General features: G+C 47.4%; 59 non-coding genes and 2 pseudogenes across 59 annotated transcripts; all 61 read left to right on the forward strand.

Annotated features, from left to right (window-relative positions):
* Nucleotides 1-192: 192 nt before the first annotated feature.
* LOC145809310 (5S ribosomal RNA) lies at nt 193-311 on the forward strand. The gene has a single exon (XR_014352832.1). It is a non-coding gene; the product is annotated as a 5S ribosomal RNA (ribosomal RNA).
* Nucleotides 312-501: 190 nt separating this feature from the next.
* On the forward strand, nt 502-620 carry LOC145809027 (5S ribosomal RNA). The gene has a single exon (XR_014352521.1). It is a non-coding gene; the product is annotated as a 5S ribosomal RNA (ribosomal RNA).
* Nucleotides 621-815: 195 nt separating this feature from the next.
* LOC145811391 (5S ribosomal RNA) lies at nt 816-934 on the forward strand. Its single transcript, XR_014354933.1, has one exon. It is a non-coding gene; the product is annotated as a 5S ribosomal RNA (ribosomal RNA).
* A 192-nt stretch (nt 935-1,126) lies between these two features.
* Nucleotides 1,127-1,245, forward strand: LOC145809497 (5S ribosomal RNA). The gene has a single exon (XR_014353056.1). It is a non-coding gene; the product is annotated as a 5S ribosomal RNA (ribosomal RNA).
* Nucleotides 1,246-1,437: 192 nt separating this feature from the next.
* LOC145810170 (5S ribosomal RNA) lies at nt 1,438-1,556 on the forward strand. The gene has a single exon (XR_014353739.1). It is a non-coding gene; the product is annotated as a 5S ribosomal RNA (ribosomal RNA).
* Nucleotides 1,557-1,748: 192 nt separating this feature from the next.
* LOC145810066 (5S ribosomal RNA) lies at nt 1,749-1,867 on the forward strand. Its single transcript, XR_014353632.1, has one exon. It is a non-coding gene; the product is annotated as a 5S ribosomal RNA (ribosomal RNA).
* Nucleotides 1,868-2,059: 192 nt separating this feature from the next.
* On the forward strand, nt 2,060-2,178 carry LOC145809679 (5S ribosomal RNA). The gene has a single exon (XR_014353241.1). It is a non-coding gene; the product is annotated as a 5S ribosomal RNA (ribosomal RNA).
* A 191-nt stretch (nt 2,179-2,369) lies between these two features.
* LOC145810754 (5S ribosomal RNA) lies at nt 2,370-2,488 on the forward strand. The gene has a single exon (XR_014354310.1). It is a non-coding gene; the product is annotated as a 5S ribosomal RNA (ribosomal RNA).
* A 193-nt stretch (nt 2,489-2,681) lies between these two features.
* Nucleotides 2,682-2,800, forward strand: LOC145808407 (5S ribosomal RNA). Its single transcript, XR_014351870.1, has one exon. It is a non-coding gene; the product is annotated as a 5S ribosomal RNA (ribosomal RNA).
* A 193-nt stretch (nt 2,801-2,993) lies between these two features.
* LOC145811476 (5S ribosomal RNA) lies at nt 2,994-3,112 on the forward strand. Its single transcript, XR_014355016.1, has one exon. It is a non-coding gene; the product is annotated as a 5S ribosomal RNA (ribosomal RNA).
* Nucleotides 3,113-3,304: 192 nt separating this feature from the next.
* On the forward strand, nt 3,305-3,423 carry LOC145809311 (5S ribosomal RNA). The gene has a single exon (XR_014352833.1). It is a non-coding gene; the product is annotated as a 5S ribosomal RNA (ribosomal RNA).
* A 191-nt stretch (nt 3,424-3,614) lies between these two features.
* Nucleotides 3,615-3,733, forward strand: LOC145809028 (5S ribosomal RNA). Its single transcript, XR_014352522.1, has one exon. It is a non-coding gene; the product is annotated as a 5S ribosomal RNA (ribosomal RNA).
* A 194-nt stretch (nt 3,734-3,927) lies between these two features.
* Nucleotides 3,928-4,046, forward strand: LOC145811392 (5S ribosomal RNA). Its single transcript, XR_014354934.1, has one exon. It is a non-coding gene; the product is annotated as a 5S ribosomal RNA (ribosomal RNA).
* Nucleotides 4,047-4,237: 191 nt separating this feature from the next.
* Nucleotides 4,238-4,356, forward strand: LOC145809498 (5S ribosomal RNA). Its single transcript, XR_014353057.1, has one exon. It is a non-coding gene; the product is annotated as a 5S ribosomal RNA (ribosomal RNA).
* A 192-nt stretch (nt 4,357-4,548) lies between these two features.
* LOC145810428 (5S ribosomal RNA) lies at nt 4,549-4,667 on the forward strand. Its single transcript, XR_014353996.1, has one exon. It is a non-coding gene; the product is annotated as a 5S ribosomal RNA (ribosomal RNA).
* A 191-nt stretch (nt 4,668-4,858) lies between these two features.
* Nucleotides 4,859-4,977, forward strand: LOC145810716 (5S ribosomal RNA). The gene has a single exon (XR_014354273.1). It is a non-coding gene; the product is annotated as a 5S ribosomal RNA (ribosomal RNA).
* A 192-nt stretch (nt 4,978-5,169) lies between these two features.
* Nucleotides 5,170-5,288, forward strand: LOC145809680 (5S ribosomal RNA). The gene has a single exon (XR_014353242.1). It is a non-coding gene; the product is annotated as a 5S ribosomal RNA (ribosomal RNA).
* A 192-nt stretch (nt 5,289-5,480) lies between these two features.
* Nucleotides 5,481-5,599, forward strand: LOC145809969 (5S ribosomal RNA). The gene has a single exon (XR_014353536.1). It is a non-coding gene; the product is annotated as a 5S ribosomal RNA (ribosomal RNA).
* Nucleotides 5,600-5,792: 193 nt separating this feature from the next.
* Nucleotides 5,793-5,911, forward strand: LOC145810723 (5S ribosomal RNA). Its single transcript, XR_014354280.1, has one exon. It is a non-coding gene; the product is annotated as a 5S ribosomal RNA (ribosomal RNA).
* Nucleotides 5,912-6,106: 195 nt separating this feature from the next.
* On the forward strand, nt 6,107-6,225 carry LOC145809313 (5S ribosomal RNA). Its single transcript, XR_014352836.1, has one exon. It is a non-coding gene; the product is annotated as a 5S ribosomal RNA (ribosomal RNA).
* A 190-nt stretch (nt 6,226-6,415) lies between these two features.
* Nucleotides 6,416-6,534, forward strand: LOC145809681 (5S ribosomal RNA). Its single transcript, XR_014353243.1, has one exon. It is a non-coding gene; the product is annotated as a 5S ribosomal RNA (ribosomal RNA).
* Nucleotides 6,535-6,725: 191 nt separating this feature from the next.
* LOC145810433 (5S ribosomal RNA) lies at nt 6,726-6,844 on the forward strand. Its single transcript, XR_014354001.1, has one exon. It is a non-coding gene; the product is annotated as a 5S ribosomal RNA (ribosomal RNA).
* A 191-nt stretch (nt 6,845-7,035) lies between these two features.
* LOC145810031 (5S ribosomal RNA) lies at nt 7,036-7,154 on the forward strand. Its single transcript, XR_014353598.1, has one exon. It is a non-coding gene; the product is annotated as a 5S ribosomal RNA (ribosomal RNA).
* Nucleotides 7,155-7,345: 191 nt separating this feature from the next.
* LOC145810429 (5S ribosomal RNA) lies at nt 7,346-7,464 on the forward strand. The gene has a single exon (XR_014353997.1). It is a non-coding gene; the product is annotated as a 5S ribosomal RNA (ribosomal RNA).
* A 191-nt stretch (nt 7,465-7,655) lies between these two features.
* Nucleotides 7,656-7,774, forward strand: LOC145809407 (5S ribosomal RNA). The gene has a single exon (XR_014352949.1). It is a non-coding gene; the product is annotated as a 5S ribosomal RNA (ribosomal RNA).
* Nucleotides 7,775-7,967: 193 nt separating this feature from the next.
* Nucleotides 7,968-8,086, forward strand: LOC145809242 (5S ribosomal RNA). The gene has a single exon (XR_014352751.1). It is a non-coding gene; the product is annotated as a 5S ribosomal RNA (ribosomal RNA).
* Nucleotides 8,087-8,279: 193 nt separating this feature from the next.
* On the forward strand, nt 8,280-8,398 carry LOC145811239 (5S ribosomal RNA). Its single transcript, XR_014354784.1, has one exon. It is a non-coding gene; the product is annotated as a 5S ribosomal RNA (ribosomal RNA).
* Nucleotides 8,399-8,588: 190 nt separating this feature from the next.
* Nucleotides 8,589-8,707, forward strand: LOC145810036 (5S ribosomal RNA). The gene has a single exon (XR_014353603.1). It is a non-coding gene; the product is annotated as a 5S ribosomal RNA (ribosomal RNA).
* Nucleotides 8,708-8,898: 191 nt separating this feature from the next.
* On the forward strand, nt 8,899-9,017 carry LOC145811198 (5S ribosomal RNA). Its single transcript, XR_014354745.1, has one exon. It is a non-coding gene; the product is annotated as a 5S ribosomal RNA (ribosomal RNA).
* Nucleotides 9,018-9,210: 193 nt separating this feature from the next.
* LOC145808418 (5S ribosomal RNA) lies at nt 9,211-9,329 on the forward strand. The gene has a single exon (XR_014351881.1). It is a non-coding gene; the product is annotated as a 5S ribosomal RNA (ribosomal RNA).
* Nucleotides 9,330-9,520: 191 nt separating this feature from the next.
* On the forward strand, nt 9,521-9,639 carry LOC145810093 (5S ribosomal RNA). Its single transcript, XR_014353659.1, has one exon. It is a non-coding gene; the product is annotated as a 5S ribosomal RNA (ribosomal RNA).
* Nucleotides 9,640-9,832: 193 nt separating this feature from the next.
* LOC145808429 (5S ribosomal RNA) lies at nt 9,833-9,951 on the forward strand. Its single transcript, XR_014351892.1, has one exon. It is a non-coding gene; the product is annotated as a 5S ribosomal RNA (ribosomal RNA).
* A 191-nt stretch (nt 9,952-10,142) lies between these two features.
* LOC145809059 (5S ribosomal RNA) lies at nt 10,143-10,261 on the forward strand. The gene has a single exon (XR_014352553.1). It is a non-coding gene; the product is annotated as a 5S ribosomal RNA (ribosomal RNA).
* A 194-nt stretch (nt 10,262-10,455) lies between these two features.
* Nucleotides 10,456-10,574, forward strand: LOC145811063 (5S ribosomal RNA). Its single transcript, XR_014354615.1, has one exon. It is a non-coding gene; the product is annotated as a 5S ribosomal RNA (ribosomal RNA).
* Nucleotides 10,575-10,765: 191 nt separating this feature from the next.
* On the forward strand, nt 10,766-10,884 carry LOC145808440 (5S ribosomal RNA). Its single transcript, XR_014351903.1, has one exon. It is a non-coding gene; the product is annotated as a 5S ribosomal RNA (ribosomal RNA).
* Nucleotides 10,885-11,076: 192 nt separating this feature from the next.
* LOC145808451 (5S ribosomal RNA) lies at nt 11,077-11,195 on the forward strand. The gene has a single exon (XR_014351914.1). It is a non-coding gene; the product is annotated as a 5S ribosomal RNA (ribosomal RNA).
* A 194-nt stretch (nt 11,196-11,389) lies between these two features.
* LOC145809857 (5S ribosomal RNA) lies at nt 11,390-11,508 on the forward strand. Its single transcript, XR_014353425.1, has one exon. It is a non-coding gene; the product is annotated as a 5S ribosomal RNA (ribosomal RNA).
* Nucleotides 11,509-11,700: 192 nt separating this feature from the next.
* LOC145810104 (5S ribosomal RNA) lies at nt 11,701-11,819 on the forward strand. The gene has a single exon (XR_014353670.1). It is a non-coding gene; the product is annotated as a 5S ribosomal RNA (ribosomal RNA).
* A 195-nt stretch (nt 11,820-12,014) lies between these two features.
* Nucleotides 12,015-12,127, forward strand: LOC145812336 (5S ribosomal RNA; annotated as a pseudogene).
* Nucleotides 12,128-12,317: 190 nt separating this feature from the next.
* Nucleotides 12,318-12,430, forward strand: LOC145812327 (5S ribosomal RNA; annotated as a pseudogene).
* Nucleotides 12,431-12,621: 191 nt separating this feature from the next.
* LOC145809306 (5S ribosomal RNA) lies at nt 12,622-12,740 on the forward strand. Its single transcript, XR_014352827.1, has one exon. It is a non-coding gene; the product is annotated as a 5S ribosomal RNA (ribosomal RNA).
* Nucleotides 12,741-12,932: 192 nt separating this feature from the next.
* On the forward strand, nt 12,933-13,051 carry LOC145809450 (5S ribosomal RNA). The gene has a single exon (XR_014353001.1). It is a non-coding gene; the product is annotated as a 5S ribosomal RNA (ribosomal RNA).
* A 190-nt stretch (nt 13,052-13,241) lies between these two features.
* Nucleotides 13,242-13,360, forward strand: LOC145810247 (5S ribosomal RNA). The gene has a single exon (XR_014353823.1). It is a non-coding gene; the product is annotated as a 5S ribosomal RNA (ribosomal RNA).
* A 189-nt stretch (nt 13,361-13,549) lies between these two features.
* Nucleotides 13,550-13,668, forward strand: LOC145808462 (5S ribosomal RNA). The gene has a single exon (XR_014351925.1). It is a non-coding gene; the product is annotated as a 5S ribosomal RNA (ribosomal RNA).
* Nucleotides 13,669-13,860: 192 nt separating this feature from the next.
* Nucleotides 13,861-13,979, forward strand: LOC145811067 (5S ribosomal RNA). Its single transcript, XR_014354619.1, has one exon. It is a non-coding gene; the product is annotated as a 5S ribosomal RNA (ribosomal RNA).
* A 194-nt stretch (nt 13,980-14,173) lies between these two features.
* On the forward strand, nt 14,174-14,292 carry LOC145810594 (5S ribosomal RNA). Its single transcript, XR_014354156.1, has one exon. It is a non-coding gene; the product is annotated as a 5S ribosomal RNA (ribosomal RNA).
* Nucleotides 14,293-14,483: 191 nt separating this feature from the next.
* LOC145809576 (5S ribosomal RNA) lies at nt 14,484-14,602 on the forward strand. The gene has a single exon (XR_014353137.1). It is a non-coding gene; the product is annotated as a 5S ribosomal RNA (ribosomal RNA).
* A 194-nt stretch (nt 14,603-14,796) lies between these two features.
* Nucleotides 14,797-14,915, forward strand: LOC145810103 (5S ribosomal RNA). The gene has a single exon (XR_014353669.1). It is a non-coding gene; the product is annotated as a 5S ribosomal RNA (ribosomal RNA).
* Nucleotides 14,916-15,106: 191 nt separating this feature from the next.
* On the forward strand, nt 15,107-15,225 carry LOC145810522 (5S ribosomal RNA). Its single transcript, XR_014354086.1, has one exon. It is a non-coding gene; the product is annotated as a 5S ribosomal RNA (ribosomal RNA).
* Nucleotides 15,226-15,417: 192 nt separating this feature from the next.
* Nucleotides 15,418-15,536, forward strand: LOC145811278 (5S ribosomal RNA). Its single transcript, XR_014354822.1, has one exon. It is a non-coding gene; the product is annotated as a 5S ribosomal RNA (ribosomal RNA).
* Nucleotides 15,537-15,728: 192 nt separating this feature from the next.
* LOC145809480 (5S ribosomal RNA) lies at nt 15,729-15,847 on the forward strand. The gene has a single exon (XR_014353037.1). It is a non-coding gene; the product is annotated as a 5S ribosomal RNA (ribosomal RNA).
* Nucleotides 15,848-16,039: 192 nt separating this feature from the next.
* On the forward strand, nt 16,040-16,158 carry LOC145809949 (5S ribosomal RNA). Its single transcript, XR_014353516.1, has one exon. It is a non-coding gene; the product is annotated as a 5S ribosomal RNA (ribosomal RNA).
* Nucleotides 16,159-16,351: 193 nt separating this feature from the next.
* Nucleotides 16,352-16,470, forward strand: LOC145810045 (5S ribosomal RNA). The gene has a single exon (XR_014353612.1). It is a non-coding gene; the product is annotated as a 5S ribosomal RNA (ribosomal RNA).
* Nucleotides 16,471-16,663: 193 nt separating this feature from the next.
* LOC145810503 (5S ribosomal RNA) lies at nt 16,664-16,782 on the forward strand. Its single transcript, XR_014354069.1, has one exon. It is a non-coding gene; the product is annotated as a 5S ribosomal RNA (ribosomal RNA).
* Nucleotides 16,783-16,975: 193 nt separating this feature from the next.
* Nucleotides 16,976-17,094, forward strand: LOC145808473 (5S ribosomal RNA). Its single transcript, XR_014351936.1, has one exon. It is a non-coding gene; the product is annotated as a 5S ribosomal RNA (ribosomal RNA).
* Nucleotides 17,095-17,286: 192 nt separating this feature from the next.
* Nucleotides 17,287-17,405, forward strand: LOC145810523 (5S ribosomal RNA). Its single transcript, XR_014354087.1, has one exon. It is a non-coding gene; the product is annotated as a 5S ribosomal RNA (ribosomal RNA).
* A 190-nt stretch (nt 17,406-17,595) lies between these two features.
* LOC145811514 (5S ribosomal RNA) lies at nt 17,596-17,714 on the forward strand. Its single transcript, XR_014355054.1, has one exon. It is a non-coding gene; the product is annotated as a 5S ribosomal RNA (ribosomal RNA).
* Nucleotides 17,715-17,907: 193 nt separating this feature from the next.
* LOC145810638 (5S ribosomal RNA) lies at nt 17,908-18,026 on the forward strand. The gene has a single exon (XR_014354199.1). It is a non-coding gene; the product is annotated as a 5S ribosomal RNA (ribosomal RNA).
* Nucleotides 18,027-18,222: 196 nt separating this feature from the next.
* Nucleotides 18,223-18,341, forward strand: LOC145810702 (5S ribosomal RNA). The gene has a single exon (XR_014354260.1). It is a non-coding gene; the product is annotated as a 5S ribosomal RNA (ribosomal RNA).
* Nucleotides 18,342-18,535: 194 nt separating this feature from the next.
* LOC145809271 (5S ribosomal RNA) lies at nt 18,536-18,654 on the forward strand. Its single transcript, XR_014352785.1, has one exon. It is a non-coding gene; the product is annotated as a 5S ribosomal RNA (ribosomal RNA).
* A 192-nt stretch (nt 18,655-18,846) lies between these two features.
* Nucleotides 18,847-18,960, forward strand: LOC145811998 (5S ribosomal RNA). Its single transcript, XR_014355524.1, has one exon. It is a non-coding gene; the product is annotated as a 5S ribosomal RNA (ribosomal RNA).
* Nucleotides 18,961-19,009: the final 49 nt, after the last annotated feature.

The following is a 19,009-nucleotide window of genomic DNA, read 5'->3' on the forward strand; positions in this document are numbered from 1 at the left end:
TTGTCCCTTTTTCCACCCCTCCCCCTTTTTTTTTTCCCCGGACAGCCTGTCCGATTTTTAGCCCATTCAATCGCCTTCGCCTCCTTTTCGACAATTTCTCCCTTTTAAACCATTTCTAGATTATCCTGTTCCATTCAATTTCATTTTTTTCCCCGTGTACTGTTTAAAACAATAAAGTCGCGGTTAATCTTCGGGTGCGATCATACCAGCACTAATGCACCGGATCCCATCAGAACTCCGCAGTTAAGCGTGCTTGGGCGAGAGTAGTACTAGGATGGGTGACCCACTGGGAAGTCCTCGTGTTGCACCCCTTTTGTCCCTTTTTCCACCCCCCCTTTTCTTTTCCCCGGACAGGTTGTCCGATTTTTAGCCCATTCAATCGCCTTCGCCTCCTTTTCGACAATTTCTCCCTTTTAAACCATTTCCAGATTATCCTGTTCCATTCAATTTCATTTTTTTCCCCGTGTACTGCTTAAAACAATAAAGTCGCGGTTAATCTTCGGGTGCGATCATACCAGCACTAATGCACCGGATCCCATCAGAACTCCGCAGTTAAGCGTGCTTGGGCGAGAGTAGTACTAGGATGGGTGACCCCATGGGAAGTCCTCGTGTTGCACCCCTTTTGTCCCTTTTTCCACCCACCCCCCCTTTTTTTTTTCCCCGGACAGCCTGCCCGATTTTTAGCCCATTCAATCGCCTTCGCCTCCTTTTCGACAATTTCTCCCTTTTAAACCATTTCCAGATTATCCTGTTCCATTCAATTTAATTTTTTTCTCCGTGTACTGCTTAAAACAATAAAGTCGCGGTTAATCTTCGGGTGCGATCATACCAGCACTAATGCACCAGATCCCATCAGAACTCCGCAGTTAAGCGTGCTTGGGCGAGAGTAGTACTAGGATCGGTGACCCCCTGGGAAGTCCTCGTGTTGCACACCTTTTGTCCCTTTTTCCACCCCCCCCTTTTTTTTTTTCCCCGGACAGCCTGTCCGATTTTTAGCCCATTCAATCGCCTTCGCCTCCTTTTCGACAATTTCTCCCTTTTAAACCATTTCCAGATTATCCTGTTCCATTCAATTTCATTTTTTCCCCGTGTACTGCTTAAAACAATAAAGTCGCGGTTAATCTTCGGGTGCGATCATACCAGCACTAATGCACCGGATCCCATCAGAACTCCACAGTTAAGCGTGCTTGGGCGAGAGTAGTACTAGGATGGGTGACCCCCTGGGAAGTCCTCGTGTTGCACCCCTTTTGTCCCTTTTTCCACCCCCCCCTTTGTTTTTTCCCCGGACAGCCTGTCCGATTTTTAGCCCATTCAATCGCCTTCGCCTCCTTTTCGACAATTTCTCCCTTTTAAACCATTTCCAGATTATCCAGTTCCATTCAATTTCACTTTTTTCCCCATGTACTGCTTAAAACAATAAAGTCGCGGTTAATCTTCGGGTGCGATCATACCAGCACTAATGCACCGGATCCCATCAGAACTCCGCAGTTAAGCGTGTTTGGGCGAGAGTAGTACTAGGATGGGTGACCCCCTGGGAAGTCCTCGTGTTGCACACCTTTTGTCCCTTTTTCCACCCCCTCCTTTTTTTTTTCCCCGGACAGCCTGTCCGATTTTTAGCCCATTCAATCGCCTTCGCCTCCTTTTCGACAATTTCTCCCTTTTAAACCATTTCCAGATTATCCAGTTCCATTCAATTTCACTTTTTTCCCCGTGTACTGCTTAAAACAATAAAGTCGCGGTTAATCTTCGGGTGCGATCATACCAGCACTAATGCACCGGATCCCATCAGAACTCCGCAGTTAAGCGTGTTTGGGCGAGAGTAGTACTAGGATGGGTGACCCACTGGGAAGTCCTCGTGTTGCACCCCTTTTGTCCCTTTTTCCACACCCCCCTTTTTCTTTTCCCCGGACAGCCTGTCCGATTTTTAGCCCATTCAATCGCCTTCGCCTCCTTTTCGACAATTTCTCCCTTCTAAACCATTTCCAGATTATCCTGTTCCATTCAATTTCATTTTTTTCCCCGTCTACTGCTTAAAACAATAAAGTCGCGGTTAATCTTCGGGTGCGATCATACCAGCACTAATGCACCGGATCCCATCAGAACTCCGCAGTTAAGCGTGCTTGGGCGAGAGTAGTACTTGGATGGGTGACCCCCTGGGAAGTCTTCGTGTTGCACCCCTTTTGTCCCTTTTTCCACCCCCCCTTTTTTTTTTCCCCGGACAGCCTGTCCGATTTTTAGCCCATTCAATCGCCTTCGCCTCCTTTTCGACAATTTCTCCCTTTTAAACCATTTCGAGATTATCCTGTTCCATTCAATTTCATTTTTTTCCCCGTGTACTGCTTAAAACAATAAAGTCGCGGTTAATCTTCGGGTGCGATCATACCAACACTAATGCACCGGATCCCATCAGAACTCCGCAGTTAAGCGCGCTTGGGCGAGAGTAGTACTAGGATGGGTGACCCCCTGGGAAGTCCTCGTGTTGCACCCCTTTTGTCCCTTTTTCCACTCCCCCCCTTTTTTTTTTCCCCGGACAGCCTGTCCGATTTTTAGCCCATTCAATCGCCTTCGCCTCCTTTTCGACAATTTCTCCCTTTTAAACCATTTCCAGATTATCCTGTTCCATTCAATTTTATTTTTTTCCCCGTCTACTGCTTAAAACAATAAAGTCGCGGTTAATCTTTGGGTGCGATCATACCAGCACTAATGCACCGGATCCCATCAGAACTCCGCAGTTAAGCGTGCTTGGGCGAGAGTAGTACTAGGATGGGTGACCCCCTGGGAAGTCCTCGTGTTGCACCCCTTTTGTCCCTTTTACCACCCCCCCCTTTTTTTTTTTCCCCGGACAGCCTGTCCGATTTTTAGCCCATTCAATCGCCTTCGCCTCCTTTTCGACAATTTCTCCCTTTTAAACCATTTCCAGATTATCCTGTTCCATTCAATTTCATTTTTTTCCCCGTGTACTGCTTAAAACAATAAAGTCGCGGTTAATCTTCGGGTCCGATCATACCAGCACTAATGCACCGGATCCCATCAGAACTCCGCAGTTAAGCGTGCTTGGGCGAGAGTAGTACTTGGATGCGAGACCCCCTGGGAAGTCCTCGTGTTGCACCCCTTTTGTCCCTTTTTCCACCCCGCCCTTTTTTTTTTCCCCGAACAGCCTGTCCGATTTTTAGCCCATTCAATCGCCTTCGCTTCCTTTTCGACAATTTCTCCCTCTTAAACCATTTCTAGATTATCCTGTTCCATTCAATTTCATTTTTTTCCCCGTGTACTGTTTAAAACAATAAAGTCGCGGTTAATCTTCGGGTGCGATCATACCAGCACTAATGCACCGGATCCCATCAGAACTCCGCAGTTAAGCGTGCTTGGGCGAGAGTAGTACTAGGATGGGTGACCCACTGGGAAGTCCTCGTGTTGCACCCCTTTTGTCCCTTTTTCCACCCCCCCTTTTTCTTTTCCCCGGACAGCTTGTCCGATTTTTAGCCCATTCAATCGCCTTCGCCTCCTTTTCGACAATTTCTCCCTTTTAAACCATTTCCAGATTATCCTGTTCCATTCAATTTCATTTTTTTCCCCGTGTACTGCTTAAAACAATAAAGTCGCGGTTAATCTTCGGGTGCGATCATACCAGCACTAATGCACCGGATCCCATCAGAACTCCGCAGTTAAGCGTGCTTGGGCGAGAGTAGTACTAGGATGGGTGACCCCATGGGAAGTCCTCGTGTTGCACCCCTTTTGTCCCTTTTTCCAACCACCCCCCCTTTTTTTTTCCCCGGACAGCCTGCCCGATTTTTAGCCCATTCAATCGCCTTCGCCTCCTTTTCGACAATTTCTCCCTTTTAAACCATTTCCAGATTATCCTGTTCCATTCAATTTAATTTTTTTCCCCGTGTACTGCTTAAAACAATAAAGTCGCGGTTAATCTTCGGGTGCGATCATACCAGCACTAATGCACCAGATCCCATCAGAACTCCGCAGTTAAGCGTGCTTGGGCGAGAGTAGTACTAGGATCGGTGACCCCCTGGGAAGTCCTCGTGTTGCACACCTTTTGTCCCTTTTTCCACCCCCCCATTTTTTTTTTCCCCGGACAGCCTGTCCGATTTTTAGCCCATTCAATCGCCTTCGCCTCCTTTTCGACAATTTCTCCCTTTTAAACCATTTCCAGATTATCCTGTTCCATTCAATTTCATTTTTTCCCCGTGTACTGCTTAAAACAATAAAGTCGCGGTTAATCTTCGGGTGCGATCATACCAGCACTAATGCACCGGATCCCATCAGAACTCCACAGTTAAGCGTGCTTGGGCGAGAGTAGTACTAGGATGGGTGACCCCCTGGGAAGTCCTCGTGTTGCACCCCTTTTGTCCCTTTTTCCACCCCCCCCTTTGTTTTTTCCCCGGACAGCCTGTCCGATTTTTAGCCCATTCAATCGCCTTCGTCTCCTTTTCGACAATTTCTCCCTTTTAAACCATTTCCAGATTATCCTGTTCCATTCAATTTCATTTTTTTCCCCGTGTACTGCTTAAAACAATAAAGTCGCGGTTAATCTTCGGGTGCGATCATACCAGCACTAATGCACCGGATCCCATCAGAACTCCGCAGTTAAGCGTGCTTGGGGGAGAGTAGTACTAGGATGGGTGACCCCCTGGGAAGTCCTCGTGTTGCACCCCTTTTGTCCCTTTTTCCACCCCCCCTTTTTTTTTTCCCCGGACAGCCTGTCCGATTTTTAGCCCATTCAATCGCCTTCGCCTCCTTTTCGACAATTTCTCCCTTTTAAACCATTTCTAGATTATCCTGTTCCATTCAATTTCATTTTTTTCCCCGTGTACTGTTTAAAACAAAAAAGTCGCGGTTAATCTTCGGGTGCGATCATACCAGCACTAATGCACCGGATCCCATCAGAACTCCGCAGTTAAACGTGCTTGGGCGAGAGTACTACTAGGATGGGTGACCCACTGGGAAGTCCTCGTGTTGCACCCCTTTTGTCCCTTTTTCCACACCCCTCTTTTTCTTTTCCCCGGACAGCCTGTCCGATTTTTAGCCCATTCAATCGCCTTCGCCTCCTTTTCGACAATTTCTCCCTTTTAAACCATTTCCAGATTATCCGGTTCCATTCAATTTCATTTTTTTCCCCGTCTACTGCTTAAAACAATAAAGTCGCGGTTAATCTTCGGGTGCGATCATACCAGCACTAATGCACCGGATCCCATCAGAACTCCGCAGTTAAGCGTGCTTGGGCGAGAGTAGTACTTGGATGGGTGACCCCCTGGGAAGTCTTCGTGTTGCACCCCTTTTGTCCCTTTTTCCACCCCCCCTTTTTTTTTTTCCCCGGACAGCCTTTCCGATTTTTAGCCCATTCAATCGCCTTCGCCTCCTTTTCGACAATTTCTCCCTTTTAAACCATTTCCAGATTATCCTGTTCCATTCAATTTCATTTTTTTCCCCGTGTACTGCTTAAAACAATAAAGTCGCGGTTAATCTTCGGGTGCGATCATACCAACACTAATGCACCGGATCCCATCAGAACTCCGCAGTTAAGCGTGCTTGGGCGAGAGTAGTACTAGGATGGGTGACCCCCTGGGAAGTCCTCGTGTTGCACCCCTTTTGTCCCTTTTTCCACTCCCCCGCTTTTTTTTTTCCCCGGACAGCCTGTCCGATTTTTAGCCCATTCAATCGCCTTCGCCTCCTTTTCGACAATTTCTCCCTTTTAAACCATTTCCAGATTATCCTGTTCCATTCAATTTTATTTTTTTCCCCGTCTACTGCTTAAAACAATAAAGTCGCGGTTAATCTTCGGGTGCAATCATACCAGAACTAATGCACCGGATCCTATCAGAACTCCGCAGTTAAGCGTGCTTGGGCGAGAGTAGTACTAGGATGGGTGACCCCCTGGGAAGTCCTCGTGTTGCACCCCTTTTGTCCCTTTTACCACCCCCTCCCCCTTTTTTTTTTCCCCGGACAGCCTGTCCGATTTTTAGCCCATTCAATCGCCTTCGCCTCCTTTTCGACAATTTCTCCCTTTTAAACCATTTCTAGATTATCCTGTTCCATTCAATTTCATTTTTTTCCCCGTGTACTGTTTAAAACAATAAAGTCGCAGTTAATCTTCGGGTGCGATCATACCAGCACTAATGCACCGGATCCCATCAGAACTCCGCAGTTAAGCGTGCTTGGGCGAGAGTAGTACTAGGATGGGTGACCCACTGGGAAGTCCTCGTGTTGCACCCCTTTTGTCCCTTTTTCCACCCCCCCTTTTTCTTTTCCCCGGACAGCCTGTCCGATTTTTAGCCCATTCAATCGCCTTCGCCTCCTTTTCGACAATTTCTCCCTTTTAAACCATTTCCAGATTATCCTGTTCCATTCAATTTCATTTTTTCCCCGTCTACTGCTTAAAACAATAAAGTCGCGGTTAATCTTCGGGTGCGATCATACCAGCACTAATGCACCGGATCCCATCAGAACTCCGCAGTTAAGCGTGCTTGGGCGAGAGTAGTACTTGGATGGGTGACCCCCTGGGAAGTCTTCGTGTTGCACCCCTTTTGTCCCTTTTTCCACCCCTCCTTTTTTTTTTCCCCGGACAGCCTGTCCGATTTTTAGCCCATTCAATCGCCTTCGCCTCCTTTTCGACAATTTCTCCCTTTTAAACCATTTCCAGATTATCTTGTTCCATTCAATTTCATTTTTTTCCCCGTGTACTGCTGAAAACAATAAAGTCGCGGTTAATCTTCGGGTGCGATCATACCAATACTAATGCACCGGATCCCATCAGAACTCCGCAGTTAAGCGTGCTTGGGCGAGAGTAGTACTAGGATGGGTGACCCCCTGGGAAGTCCTCGTGTTGCACCCCTTTTGTCCCTTTTTCCACCCCCCCCTTTTTTTTTCCCCGGACAGCCTGTCCGATTTTTAGCCCATTCAATCGCCTTCGCCTCCTTTTCGACAATTTCTCCCTTTCAAACCATTTCCAGATTATCCTGTTCCATTCAATTTTATTTTTTTCCCCGTGTACTGCTTAAAACAATAAAGTCGCGGTTAATCTTCGGGTGCGATCATGCTAGCACTAATGCACCGGATCCCATCAGAACTCCGCAGTTAAGCGTGCTTGGGCGAGAGTAGTACTAGGATGGGTGACCCCCTGGGAAGTCCTCGTGTTGCACCCCTTTTGTCCCTTTTTCCACCCCCCCTTTTTTTTTTCCCCGGACAGCCTGTCCGATTTTTAGCCCATTCAATCGCCTTCGCCTCCTTTTCGACAATTTCTCCCTTTCAAACCATTTCCAGATTATCCTGTTCCATTCAATTTTATTTTTTTCCCCGTGTACTGCTTAAAACAATAAAGTCGCGGTTAATCTTCGGGTGCGATCATACCAGCACTAATGCACCGGATCCCATCAGAACTCCGCAGTTAAGCGTGCTTGGGGGAGAGTAGTACTAGGATGGGTGACCCCCTGGGAAGTCCTCGTGTTGCACCCCCTTTGTCCCTTTTTCCACCCCCCCCTTTTTTTTTTCCCCGGACAGCCTGTCCGATTTTTAGCCCATTCAATCGCCTTCGCCTCCTTTTCGACAATTTCTCCCTTTTAAACCATTTCCAGATTATCATGTTCCATTCAATTTCATTTTTTTCCCCGTGTACTGCTTAAAACAATAAAGTCGCGGTAATCTTCGGGTGCGATCATACCAGCACTAATGCACCGGATCCCATCAGAACTCCGCAGTTAAGCGTGTTTGGGCGAGAGTAGTACTAGGATGGGTGACCCCCTGGGAAGTCCTCGTGTTGCACCCCTTTTGTCCATTTTTCCACCCCTCCCCCTTTTTTTTTCCCCGGACAGCCTGTCCGATTTTTAGCCCATTCAATCGCCTTCGCCTCCTTTTCGACAATTTCTCCCTTTTAAACCATTTCCAGATTATCCGGTTCCATTCAATTTCATTTTTTTCCCCGTGTACTGCTTAAAACAATAAAGTCGCGGTTAATCTTCGGGTGCGATCATACCAGCACTAATGCACCGGATCCCATCAGAACTCCGCAGTTAAGCGTGCTTGGGCGAGAGTAGTACTAGGATGGGTAACCCCCTGGGAAGTCCTCGTGTTGCACCCCTTTTGTCCCTTTTTCCACCCCCCCCTTTTTTTTTTTCCCCGGACAGCCTGTCCGATTTTTAGCCCATTCAATCGCCTTCGCTTCCTTTTCAACAATTTCTCCCTTTTAAACCATTTCCAGATTATCCTGTTCCATTCAATTTCATTTTTTTCCCCGTCTACAGCTTAAAACAATAAAGTCGCGGTTAATCTTCGGGTGCGATCATACCAACACTAATGCACCAGATCCCATCAGAACTCCGCAGTTAAGCGCGCTTGGGCGAGAGTAGTACTAGGATGGGTGACCCCCTGGGAAGTCCTCGTGTTGCACCCCTTTTGTCCCTTTTTCCACCCCCCTTTTTTTTTTCCCCGGACAGCCTGTCCGATTTTTAGCCCATTCAATCGCCTTCGCCTCATTTTCGACAATTTCTCCCTTTTAAACCATTTCCAGATTATCCTGTTCCATTCAATTTCATTTTTTTCCCCGTCTACTGCTTAAAACAATAAAGTCGCAGTTAATCTTCGGGTGCGATCATACCAGCACTAATGCACCGGATCCCATCAGAACTCCGCAGTTAAGCGTGCTTGGGCGAGAGTAGTACTAGGATGAGTGACCCCCTGGGAAGTCCTCGTGTTGCACCCCTTTTGTCCGTTTTTCCACCCCCCCTTTTTTTTTTTCCCGGACAGGCTGCCCGATTTTTAGCCCATTCAATCGCCTTCGCCTCCTTTTCGACAATATCTCCCTTTTAAACCATTTCCAGATTATCATGTTCCATTCAATTTCATTTTTTTCCCCGTGTACTGCTTAAAACAATAAAGTCGCGGTTAATCTTCGGGGGCGATCATACCAGCACTAATGCACCGGATCCCATCAGAACTCCGCAGTTAAGCGTGCTTGGGCGAGAGTAGTACTAGGATGAGTGACCCCCGGGGAAGTCCTCGTGTTGCACCCCTTTTGTCCCTTTTTCCACCTCCCCCCTTTTTTTTTTCCTCGGACAGCTTGTCCGATTTTTGGCCCATTCAATCGCCTTCGCCTCCTTTTCGACAATTTTTCCCTTTTAAACCATTTCCTGATTATCTTGTTCCATTCAATTTCATTTTTTTCCCCGTGTACTGCTTAAAACAATAAAGTCGCGGTTAATCTTCGGGTGCGATCATACCAGCACTAATGCACCGGATCCCATCAGAACTCCGCAGTTAAGCGTGCTTGGGCGAGAGTAGTACTAGGATGGGTGACCCCCTGGGAAGTCCTCGTGTTGCACCCCTTTTGTCCCTTTTTCCACCCCCCCTTTGTTTTTTCCCCGGACAGCCTGTCCGATTTTTAGCCCATTCAATCGCTTTCGCCTCCTTTTCGACAATTTCTCCCTTTTAAACCATTTCCAGATTATCCTGTTCCATTCAATTTCATTTTTTTCCCCGTGTACTGCTTAAAACAATAAAGTCGCGGTTAATCTTCGGGTGCGATCATACCAGCACTAATGCACCGGATCCCATCAGAACTCCGCAGTTAAGCGTGCTTGGGCGAGAGTAGTACTAGGATGGGTGACCCCCTAGGAAGTCCTCGTGTTGCACACCTTTTGTCCCTTTTTCCACCCCCCCCCTTTTTTTTTTCCCCGGACAGCCTGTCCGATTTTTAGCCCATTCAATCGCCTTCGCCTCCTTTTCGACAATTTCTCCCTTTTAAACCATTTCCAGATTATCCTGTTCCATTCAATTTCATTTTTTTCCCCGTCTACTGCTTAAAACAATAAAGTCGCGGTTAATCTTCGGGTGCGATCATACCAGCACTAATGCACCGGATCCCATCAGAACTCCGCAGTTAAGCGTGCTTGGGCGAGAGTAGTACTAGGATGGGTGACCCCCTGGGAAGTCCTCGTGTTGCACCCCTTTTGTCCCTTTTTTCACCCCCCCTTTTTTTTTTCCCCGGACAGCCTGTCCGATTTTTAGCCCATTAAATCGCCTTCGCCTCCTTTTCGACAATTTCTCCCTTTTAAACCATTTCCAGATTATCCTGTTCCATTCAATTTCATTTTTTTCCCCGTCTACTGCTTAAAACAATAAAGTCGCGGTTAATCTTCGGGTGCGATCATACCAGCACTAATGCACCGGATCCCATCAGAACTCCGCAGTTAAGCGTGCCTGGGCGAGAGTAGTACTAGGATGGGTGACCCCCTGGGAAGTCCTCGTGTTGCACCCCTTTTGTCCCTTTTTCCACCCCCCCCCCTTTTTTTTTTCCCCGGACAGCCTGTCCGATTTTTAGCCCATTCAATCGCCTTCGCCTCCTTTTCGATAATTTCTCCCTTTTAAACCATTTCCAGATTATCCTGTTCCATTCAATTTCATTTTTTTCCCCGTCTACTGCTTAAAACAATAAAGTCGCGGTTAATCTTCGGGTGCGATCATACCAGCACTAACGCCCCGGATCCCATCAGAACTTCGCAGTTAAGCGTACTTGGGCGAGAGTAGTACTAGGATGGGTGACCCCCTGGGAAGTCCTCGTGTTGCACCCCTTTTGTCCCTTTTTCCACCCCCCCTTTTTTTTTTCCGCGGAGAGCCTGTCCGATTTTTAGCCCATTCAATCGCCTTCGCCTCCTTTTCGACAATTTCTCCCTTTTAAACCATTTCCAGATTTTCCTGTTCCATTCAATTTCATTTTTTTCCCCGTGTACTGTTTAAAACAATAAAGTCGCAGTTAATCTTCGGGTGCGATCATACCAGCACTAATGCACCGGATCCCATCAGAACTCCGCAGTTAAGCGTGCTTGGGCGAGAGTAGTACTAGGATGGGTGACCCCCTGGGAAGTCCTCGTGTTGCACCCCTTTTGTCCCTTTTTCCACCCCCCCTTTTTCTTTTTCCCCGGACAGCCTGTCCGATTTTAAGCCCATTCAATCGCCTTCGCCTCCTTTTCGACAATTTCTCCCTTTTAAACCATTTCCAGATTATCCTGTTCCATTCAATCTCATTTTTTTCCCCGTGTACTGCTTAAAACAATAAAGTCGCGGTTAATCTTCGGGTGCGATCATACCAGCACTAATGCACCGGATCCCATCAGAACTCCGCAGTTAAGCGTGCTTGGGCGAGAGTAGTACTAGGATGGGTGACCCCCTGGGAAGTCCTCGTGTTGCACCCCTTTTGTCCCTTTTTCCACCTACCCCCCTTTTTTTTTTCCCCGGACAGCCTGTCCGATTTTTAGCCCATTTAATCGCCTTCGCCTCCTTTTCGACAATTTCTCCCTTTTAAACCATTTCCAGATTATCCTGTTCCATTCAATTTCATTTTTTTCCCCGTGTACTGCTTAAAACAATAAAGTCACGGTTAATCTTCGGGTGCGATCATACCAGCACTAACGCACCGGATCCCATCAGAACTCCGCAGTTAAGCGTGCTTGGGCGAAAGTAGTACTAGGATGGGTGACCCCCTGGGAAGTCCTCGTGTTGCACCCCTTTTGTCCCTTTTTCCACCCCCCCCTTTTTTTTTTCCCCGGACAGCCTGTCCGATTTTTAGCCCATTCAATCGCCTTCGCCTCCTTTTCGACAATTTCTCCCTTTTAAACCATTTCCAGATTATCCTATTCCATTCAATTTCATTTTTTTCCCCGTCTACTGCTTAAAATAATAAAGTCGCGGTTAATCTTCGGGTGCGATCATACCAGCACTAATGGACCGGATCCCATCAGAACTCCGCAGTTAAGCGTGCTTGGGCGAGAGTAGTACTAGGATGGGTGACCCCCTGGGAAGTCCTCGTGTTGCACCCCTTTTGTCCCTTTTTCCACCCAACCCCCCTTTTTTTTTTCCCCGGACAGCCTGTCCGATTTTTAGCCCATTCAATCGCCTTCGCCTTCTTTTCGATAATTTCTCCCTTTTAAACCATTTCCAGATTATCCTGTTCCATTCAATTTCATTTTTTTCCCCGTGTACTGCTTAAAACAATAAAGTCGCGGTTAATCTTCGGGTGCGATCATACCAGCACTAATGCACCCATCAGAACTTCGCAGTTAAGCGTGCTTGGGCGAGAGTAGTACTAGGATGGGTGACCCCCTGGGAAGTCCTCGTGTTGCACCCCTTTTGTCCCTTTTTCCACCCCCCCTTTTTTTTTTCCCCGGAGAGCCTGTCCGATTTTTAGCCCATTCAATCGCCTTCGCCTCCTTTTCGATAATTTCTCCCTTTTAAACCAATTCCAGATTATCCTGTTCCATTCAATTTCATTTTTTCCCCGTGTACTGCTTAAAACAATAAAGTCGCGGTTAATCTTCGGGTGCGATCATACCAGCACTAATGCACCCATCAGAACATCGCAGTTAAGCGTGCTTGGGCGAGAGTAGTACTAGGATGGGTGACCCCCTGGGAAGTCCTCGTGTTGCACCCCTTTTGTCCCTTTTTCCACCCCCCCTTTTTTTTTTCCCCGGAGAGCCTGTCCGATTTTTAGCCCATTCAATCGCCTTCGCCTCCTTTTCGAGAATTTCTCCCTTTTAAACCATTTCCAGATTATCCTGTTCCATTCAATTTCATTTTTTTCCCCGTGTACTGTTTAAAACAATAAAGTCGCAGTTAATCTTCGGGTGCGATCATACCAGCACTAATGCACCGGATCCCATCAGAACTCCGCAGTTAAGCGTGCTTGGGCGAGAGTAGTACTAGGATGGGTGTCCCCCTGGGAAGTCCTCGTGTTGCACCCCTTTTGTCCCTTTTTCCACCCCCCCCTTTTTTTTTTTCCCGGACAGCCTGTCCGATTTTCAGCCCATTCAATCGCCTTCGCCTCCTTTTCGACAATTTCTCCCTTTTAAACCATTTCCAGATTATCCTGTTTCATTCAATTTCATTTTTTTCCCCGTCTACTGCTTAAAACAATAAAGTCGCGGTTAATCTTCGGGTGCGATCATACCAGCACTAATGCACCGGATCCCATCAGAACTCCGCAGTTAAGCGTGCTTGGGCGAGAGTAGTACTAGGATGGGTGCCCCCCTGGGAAGTCCTCGTGTTGCACCCCTTTTGTCCCTTTTTCCACCCCCCCTTTTTTTTTCCCCGGACAGCCTGTCCGATTTTTAGCCCATTCAATCGCCTTCGCCTCCTTTTCGATAATTTCTCCCTTTTAAACCATTTCCAGATTATCCTGTTCCATTCAATTTCATTTTTTTCACCGTGTACTGCTTAAAACAATAAAGTCGCGGTTAATCTTCGGGTGCGATCACACCAGCACTAATGCACCGGATCCCATCAGAACTTCGCAGTTAAGCGTGCTTGGGCGAGAGTAGTACTAGGATGGGTGACCCCCTGGGAAGTCCTCGTGTTGCACCCCTTTTGTCCCTTTTTCCACCCCCCTTTTTTTTTTCCCCGGAGAGCCTGTCCGATTTTTAGCCCATTCAATCGCCTTCGCCTCCTTTTCGACAATTTCTCCCTTTTAAACCATTTCCAGATTATCCGGTTCCATTCAATTTCATTTTTTCCCCGTCTACTGTTTAAAACAATAAAGTCGCAGTTAATCTTCGGGTGCGATCATACCAGCACTAATGCACCGGATCCCATCAGAACTCCGCAGTTAAGCGTGCTTGGGCGAGAGTAGTACTAGGATGGGTGACCCCCTGGGAAGTCCTCGTGTTGCACCCCTTTTGTCCCTTTTTCCACCCCCCCTTTTTCTTTTTCCCCGGACAGCCTGTCCGATTTTTAGCCCATTCAATCGCCTTCGCCTCCTTTTCGACAATTTCTCCCTTTTAAACCATTTCCAGATTATCCTGTTCCATTCTATTTCATTTTTTTCCCCGTGTACTGCTTAAAACAATAAAGTCGCGGTTAATCTTCGGGGGCGATCATACCAGCACTAATGCACCGCATCCCATCAGAACTCCGCAGTTAAGCGTGCTTGGGCGAGAGTAGTACTAGGATGGGTGACCCCCTGGGAAGTCCTCGTGTTGCACCCCTTTTGTCCCTTTTTCCACCTCCCCCCCTTTTTTTTTTCCCCGGACAGCCTGTCCGATTTTTAGCCCATTCAATCGCCTTCGCCTCCTTTTCGACAATTTCTCCCTTTTAAACCATTTCCAGATTATCCTGTTCCATTCAATTTCATTTTTTTCCCCGTGTACTGCTTAAAACAATAAAGTCGCGGTTAATCTTCGGGTGCGATCATACCAGCAGTAATGCACCAGATCCCATCAGAACTCCGCAGTTAAGCGTGCTTGGGCGAGAGTAGTACTAGGATGGGTGACCCCCTGGGAAGTCCTCGTGTTGCACCCCTTTTGTCCCTTTTTCCACCCCCTCTTTGTTTTTTCCCCGGACAGCCTGTCCGATTTTTAGCCCATTCAATCGCCTTCGCCTCCTTTTCGACAATTTCTCCCTTTTAAACCATTTCCAGATTATCTTGTTCCATTCTATTTCATTTTTTTCCCCGTGTACTGCTTAAAACAATAAAGTCGCGGTTAATCTTCGGGGGCGATCATACCAGCACTAATGCACCGGATCCCATCAGAACTCCGCAGTTAAGCGTGCTTGGGCGAGAGTAGTACTAGGATGGGTGACCCCCTGGGAAGTCCTCGTGTTGCACCCCTTTTGTCCCTTTTTCCACCCCCCCCCCTTTTTTTTTTCCCCGGACAGCCTGTCCGATTTTTAGCGCATTCAATCGCCTTCGCCTCCTTTTCGACAATTTCTCCCTTTTAAACCATTTCCAGATTATCCTGTTCCATTCAATTTCATTTTTTTCCCCGTCTACTGCTTAAAACAATAAAGTCGCGGTTAATCTTTGGGTGCGATCATACCAGCACTAATGCACCGGATCCCATCTGAACTCCGCAGTTAAGCGTGCTTGGGCGAGAGTAGTACTAGGATGGGTGACCCCCTGGGAAGTCCTCATGTTGCACCCCTTTTGTCCCTTTTGCCACCCCCCCTTTGTTTTTTCCCCGGACAGCCTGTCCGATTTTTAGCCCATTCAATCGCCTTCGCCTCCTTTTCGACAATTTCTCCCTTTTAAACCATTTCCAGATTATCCTGTTCCATTCAATTTCATTTTTTTCCCCGTGTACTGCTTAAAACAATAAAGTCGCGGTTAATCTTCGGGTGCGATCATACCAGCACTAATGCACCGGATCCCATCAGAACTCCGCAGTTAAGCGTGCTTGGGCGAGAGTAGTACTTGGATGCGTGACCCCCTGGGAAGTCCTCGTGTTGCACCCCTTTTGTCCCTTTTTCCACCCCCCCCTTTTTTTTTTCCCCGGACAGCATGTCCGATTTTTAGCCCATTCAATCGCCTTCGCCTCCTTTTCGACAATTTCTCCCTTTTAAACCATTTCCAGATTATCCTGTTCCATTCAATTTCATTTTTTTCCCCGTCTACTGTTTAAAACAATAAAGTCGCGGTTAATCTTCGGGTGCGATCATACCAGCACTAATGCACCGGATCCCATCAGAGCTCCGCAGTTAAGTGTGCTTGGGAGAGAGTAGTACTAGGATGGGTGACCCCCTGGGAAGTCCTCGTGTTGCACCCATTTTGTCCCTTTTTCCACCCCCCCCTTTTTTTTTTCCCCGGACAGCCTGTCCGATTTTTAGCCCATTCAATCGCCTTCGCCTCCTTTTCGACAATTTCTCCCTTTTAAACCATTTCCAGATTATCCTGTTCCATTCAATTTCATTTTTTTCCCCGTGTACTGCTTAAAACAATAAAGTCGCGGTTAATCTTCGGGTGCGATCATACCAGCACTAATGCACCGGATCCCATCAGAACTCCGCAGTTAAGCGTGCTTGGGCGAGAGTAGTACTAGGATGGGTGACCCCCTGGGAAGTCCTCGTGCTGCACCCCTTTTGTCCCTTTTTCCACCCCCCCCTTTGTTTTTTCCCCGGACAGCCTGTCCGATTTTTAGCCCATTCAATCGCCTTCGCCTCCTTTTCGACAATTTCTCCCTTTTAAACCATTTCCAGATTATCCTGTTCCATTCAATTTCATTTTTTTCCCCGTGTACTGCTTAAAACAATAAAGTCGCGGTTAATCTTCGGGTGCGATCATACCAGCACTAATGCACCGGATCTCATCAGAACTCCGCAGTTAAGCGTGTTTGGGCGAGAGTAGTACTAGGATGGGTGACCCCCTGGGAAGTCCTCGTGTTGCACCCCTTTTGTCCCTTTTCCCACCCCCCCCTTTTTTTTTTTTCCCGGACAGCCTGTCCGATTTTTAGCCCATTCAATCGCCTTCGCCTCCTTTTCGACAATTTCTTCCTTTTAAACCATTTCCAGATTATCCTGTTCCATTCAATTTCATTTTTTTCCCCGTGTACTGCTTAAAACAATAAAGTCGCAGTTAATCTTCGGGTGCGATCATACCAGCACTAATGCACCGGATCCCATCAGCACTCCGCAGTTAAGCGTGCTTGGGCGAGAGTAGTACTAGGATGGGTGACCCCTTGGGAAGTCCTCGTGTTGCACCCTTTTTGTCCCTTTTTCCAACCCCCCCCTTTTTTTTTTCCCCGGACAGCCTGTCCGATTTTTAGCCCATTCAATCGCCTTCGCCTCCTTTTCGACAATTTCTCCCTTTTAAACCATTTCCAGATTATCCTGTTCCATTCAATTTCATTTTTTTCCCCGTCTACTGCTTAAAACAATAAAGTCGCGGTTAATCTTCGGGGGCGATCATACCAGCACTAATGCACCGGATCCCATCAGAACTCCGCAGTTAAGCGTGCTGGGGCGAGAGTAGTACTAGGATGGGTAACCCCCTGGGAAGTCCTCGTGTTGCACCCCTTTTGTCCCTTTTTCCACCTCCCCCCCTTTTTTTTTCCCCGGACAGTCTGTCCGATTTTTAGCCCATTCAATCGCCTTCGCCTCCTTTTCGACAATTTCTCCCTTTTAAACCATTTCCAGATTATCCTGTTCCATTCAATTTCATTTTTTTCCCCGTCTACTGCTTAAAACAATAAAGTCGCGGTTAATCTTCGGGTGCGATCATACCAGCACTAATGCACCGGATCCCATCAGAACTCCGCAGTTAAGCGTGCTTGGGCGAGAGTAGTACTAGGATGGGTGACCCCCTGGGAAGTCCTCGTGTTGCACCCCTTTTGTCCCTTTTTCCACCCCCCTCCTTTTTTTTTCCCCGGACAGCCTGTCCGATTTTTAGCCCATTCAATCGCCTTCGCCTCCTTTTCGACAATTTCTCCCTTTTAAACCATTTCCAGATTATCCTGTTCCATTCAATTTCATTTTTTTCCCCGTGTACTGCTTAAAACAATAAAGTCGCGGTTAATCTTCGGGTGCGATCATACCAGCACTAATGCACCGGATCCCATCAGAACTCCGCAGTTAAGCGTGCTTGGGCGAGAGTAGTACTTGGATGCGTGACCCCCTGGGAAGTCCTCGTGTTGCACCCCTTTTGTCCCTTTTTCCACCCCCCCTTTTTTTTTTCCCCGGACAGCCTGTCCGATTTTTAGCCCATTCAATCGCCTTCGCCTCCTTTTCGACAATTTCTCCCTTTTAAACCATTTCCAGATTATCCTGTTCCATTCAATTTCATTTTTTTCCCGTGTACTGCTTAAAACAATAAAGTCGCGGTTAATCTTCGGGTGCGATCATACCAGCACTAATGCACCAGATCCCATCAGAACTCCGCAGTTCAGCGTGCTTGGGCGAGAGTAGTACTAGGATGGGTGACCCACTGGGAAGTCCTCGTGTTGCAGCCCTTTTGTCCCTTTTTCCACCCCCCTCCTTTTTTTTTTCACCGGACAGCCTGTCCGATTTTTAGCCCATTCAATCGCCTTCGCCTCCTTTTCGACAATTTCACCCTTTTAAACCATTTCCAGATTATCCTGTTCCATTCAATTTCATTTTTTTCCCCGTGTACTGCTTAAAACAATAAAGTCGCGGTTAATCTTCGGGTGCGATAATACCAGCACTAATGCACCGGATCCGATCAGAACTCCGCAGTTAAGGGTGCTTGGGCGAGAGTAGTACTAGGATGGGTGACCCCCTGGGAAGTCCTCGTGTTGCACCCCTTTTGTCCCTTTTTCCACCCACCCCCCCTTTTTTTTTTTCCCCGGACAGCCTGTCCGATTTTTAGCCCATTCAATCGGCTTCGCCTCCTTTTCGACAATTTCTCCCTTTTAAACCATTTCCAGATTATCCTGTTCCATTCAATTTCATTTTTTTCCCCGTGTACTGCTTAAAACAATAAAGTCGCGGTTAATCTTCGGGTGCGATCATACCAGCACTAATGCACCGGATCCCATCAGAACTCCGCAGTTAAGCGTGCTTGGGCGAGAGTAGTACTAGGATGGGTGACCCCCTGGGATGTCCTCGTGTTGCACACCTTTTGTCCCTTTATCCACCCCCCCTTTTTTTTTTTTTCCCCGGACAGCTTGTCCGATTTTTAGCCCATTCAATCGCCTTCGCCTCCTTTTCGACAATTTCTCCCTTTTAAACCATTTCCAGATTATCCTGTTCCATTCAATTTCATTTTTTTCCCCGTGTACTGCTTAAAACAATAAAGTCGCGGTTAATCTTCGTGTGCGATCATACCAGCACTAATGCACCGGATCCCATCAGAACTCCGCAGTTAAGCGTGCTTGGGCGAGAGTAGTACTAGGATGGGTGACCCCCTGGGAAGTCCTCGTGTTGCACCCCTTTTGTCCCTTTTTCCACCCCCCCCTTTTTTTTTTCCCCGGACAGCCTGTCCGATTTTTAGCCCATTCAATCGCCTTCGCCTCCTTTTCGACAATTTCTCCCTTTTAAACCATTTCCAGATTATCCTGTTCCATTCAATTTCATTTTTTTCCCCGTCTACTGCTTAAAACAATAAAGTCGCGGTTAATCTTCGGGTGCGATCATACCAGCACTACCGGATCCCATCAGAACTCCGCAGTTAAGCGTGCTTGGGCGAGAGTAGTACTAGGATGGGTGACCCCCTGGGAAGTCCTCGTGTTGCACCCCTTTTGTCCCTTTTTCCACCACCCCCCCCCCTCTTTTTTTTTTCCCCGGA

The sequence above is a fragment of the Camellia sinensis genome, chromosome 14, assembly GCF_055761805.1.
Source record: "Camellia sinensis isolate YWXY chromosome 14, ASM5576180v1, whole genome shotgun sequence".
In the NCBI taxonomy this organism is placed as follows: domain Eukaryota; kingdom Viridiplantae; phylum Streptophyta; class Magnoliopsida; order Ericales; family Theaceae; genus Camellia; species Camellia sinensis.